This window comes from Triticum urartu, chromosome 3A (genome assembly GCF_056163025.1).
Source record: "Triticum urartu cultivar PI428250 chromosome 3A, HENAU_Tu73, whole genome shotgun sequence".
In the NCBI taxonomy this organism is placed as follows: domain Eukaryota; kingdom Viridiplantae; phylum Streptophyta; class Magnoliopsida; order Poales; family Poaceae; genus Triticum; species Triticum urartu.
The window spans coordinates 10446606-10450214 of NC_141875.1; positions in this window are offsets into that span (position 1 = coordinate 10446606).

Consider the following 3609-nt stretch of genomic DNA (forward strand, 5'->3'; position numbering starts at 1 on the left):
CAAATGTCGCTATGTCTCGTTCTGTGAGTTGATCGTCGGTTGCTCGATCTTCGAGAAGATCGATTCTTCGAGAGTTTCCTTTCTTCCCGTGATCGTGTTGGATGGAGTTCTCAAAGCAAGACATCGAGACAAAGATGGTGATCGTGTCAACGTTCTTATGAAGTGCAACCTGGATCGTGAAGACCGTGTTAGCCTTGTGTCCCCTCTGTCTTCTTATCCCACGTCTTAAATCTCGGGACGAGATTCTTGTTTAGTGGGGGTGAGTTGTCACTGCCCTAGAATTCTGCTTTATAATTAGTTGCATCAGTGAGTGGCATCCATGCATCATGTCTAAATTTCCAGTGAAATTGAATTGAGGGAATTCTCAAGCCTCATAGATCATTTCTAAAAATGATTAACCTTAAAAATTGCTTCAAACGAACCCAAGAAAATGTTCCTGTTAAACTATAAAAATATTGGCAAGAAATAAAACTCAAACCAATATTTTTGGAGTCTCAAAAATATTTGTTTGGGGCATTTGAGTTAATCCAATAATTATTTGCATTGGACTTATATTTGTGATATATTAACTATATGTCCAATAATTCTAATAATTGTTGAGGGGCTTTGGAATAATCCATTTAGTCCCTGCAAAAATTATCAGAAGCGGAAAAATTAGTTTGGTTCAAAAACCAAATTAAAACCCATTTGCATAAATAGAAAACAGTAACAAAACAGAAAGGAGAGAGAGAGGGTTTTACCTGGCAGCCCAGTAGACAGCCGGCCCAGTTAGCCCAGCTGGTGCTGTCTTCAACCTTTGCCAGTAGGCAGAGGCGAAGTCGCAGCGCGCACGCGGAGGCCTCCACCTCCTGCTTCGCGGTGGCAGCCTCCCTGGCCTCCTAACCACGCCACGGAGACGCCCGCGGCCCCCTCGATCCTCTCCTCTCTCTCCGCACCTCGCTGCTCTCTCTCCCCTCCTCTGGTTCTCTTCCCCTTGTTGTTCCCCACCTCACCGAACCGCACCGCCGCCACCGATGAGCTCCACCACGGCTGCAACCACTCCCTCGCTCCCTCTCCGCGTCCCCGAGCTCCACCACGACCCCGTGGAGCAACACACCCGACGCACGCGACCAGAAGAGGCCCCAGTCAACCGGAGCGTCGTCGTCTTCACCTCCGGTGCCCGGAGATCGACTCCGTCGATTCGCCTCATCCAGAGCGTCCCCGAGCCCGCTGAGCTTGTCCACGTGACCGCTGTGAGCTCACCGTCTTTTCCCCCTCGTTATCTTCGTCGTTTGCGACCTCCAGCGCCCGTAACCGCTGTGGCCGAGCTTCCCCTACCGCCGGCCATGTCGCCGTCGTCATTGCAGCCACTGCATCTCGAGCCTGAGAGCGTCACCGTGCTCAGCATGTCTGCTGGAGCACGAAGCACCCCACCGCTCGACCCACCATGCACTACAACGCTGATTCCGAGCTTGACCGAACCACGGCCGCCGCAAACCTCGTCGCCGGCATTGATTCCGGCGAGCCCCGCGCCCAACTCCGCCTCCTCTTGATGCGGGCGAGCAAGGGCTATGCCCTGGTGCCCTCAGCGCGCTAACCCGACGCCTCTAGCGCAAATTCGGCGCGCCCCGCCGTGTTCTGTGGTCGCCGCCGGTTGAACTCCGGTGAGATGACGTGGCCCGTCATTAGTAGCTAACCGCCCCACTAGTTAACCCTCCAGTGACACCGACATATGGGCCCCATGCCCTTAATTAACCATAGTTTAGTTTCTGATTAGTTTTAACTAATAACTGTGGCCCCACCGGTCAGAGTTGACCCTGCTGACATGGTTGTTGACCGGACCCACCTGTCCGTGACACTGATGACCCCGGGTCACTGACCAGTGGACCCCACTGGTCAGGTTTGACCTGGGCTGGCACCGTTGACCTGCTGACGTCAGCATGATGTCATGCTGACGCTGTAATGATTTTCTAGTTTTAAAATAATCCAGGAAATTCCAGAAAATAGTATAAACTTCTAAAAATCATAGAAATTAAACCGTAACTCCAAATATGATAAATTATATATGAAAAATAATCAAAAAAATCCAATCCATCCATCTGTACCATTCTCATGCATGTTAGAGCAACTTATAGCTACTGTTTAGGACAAATCAAATGAATGGCATTTAAATAACCATATGTGGAGTTTGAATTTGAACCTTGGGTTCAAACCAACTACACTTAATTGTGTTGCTAGTTGCATTAGGCCAAATCACATCATATTGCCATGACATAATCATGCATCATAATTGTTGCATTACATTGATTGTGTTCTTCCTTGTTTGCCGGTGTTTGTTCCCTCTCGATAGACGTGGTTCCGACGATGTGATCGATGACACCGATGAAGAACTATACTATCTTCAGAAGTGCCAGGCAAGCAAAACCCCCTTGTTCATTTCGATACAAGCCCACTCTCTCGCTCCTGCTCTCTTTTACTGCATTAGGACAACAACATTTCAACTGTTACATGCTGCGGTAGCTGAACCCCTTTCCTCTGCATGACCTGTCATTGCCACAGTAAATAGATGAAACCCACTAGCATGAGTAGGAGTTGTTTGAGCCCTGATGTGCCTACTCATTCATGTTGTTGTCATGCCTGCTACTGCTTAGAGTTGAGTCAGGTCTGATTCGTCGGGGATGAATTGGAATGGTGTTGAACATGTCCTACTGTGTGTGAGCTAAGTGTGTGAACACGATTTGGTAAAGGTAGCGGTGAGAGGCCATGTAGGAGTACATGGTGGGTTGTCTCATTGCAGCCGTCCTCAGGAACTGAGTTCTGTGTTTGTGATCCATGAACAATTACTACCACACATTAGGCTCCGGGCGCTCCAAGCTCTCTCGACTTATTAATCAACTCGATCTCTGTCCAGGAGTTGCAACTAGTTTCTGGTGTTTGTAGGTATTGTTAGTAGTCTACCAAGTGGCACCCGGTACATGTGGGCTTGGGACAGACTAGGCACAGTGGCACGGTGTATCAAGTGGCACCCGGATGGTGGGCTTGGGAACCCTGCACACATCGTTTGGGGCCATGAGCGACACCCCGGCCGGATCTCCTTGCGGATGGAACCCGAATAGGCGATAAACCTGGACTAGAGACTTGTTGGTTAGTCAGGTCGTGGCCGACTCCCTCGCCCGGCTTCCGCTTGAAGGTTGCTGAGGTACATGACGTGTACAGGGCGATAAGTGGCGAGAGCGTGTGTGAAGAAGTACACCTCTGCAGGGTTATCATTATCTATTCGAATAGCCGGATTCCTCAGATATGGAAACTTGGACCCCTTGCATAGTTCATAGACAAGTGAAAGTGGATACTCTAAAACTCGCAAGATAAGCGTGAGTGCTATGGATGGCGTTCTCGCAGGGAGACGGGAGCGGATCCATAGTGGTGTATTGGTATGGTGAATTTGTGGACTCGTGTGCGCCACCTCAAAAGAGTTACTTGCAGTCATAGTTCAGGTTAGCCACTGAGTCAAAGCTGGCTTGCTGCAGTTAAACTCCACCACCCTCTTTGTTGATACCGATGCATATGTAGTTAGTTCTGATGTAAGTCTTGCTGGGTACATTTGTACTCACGTTTGCTTATTTTATGTTT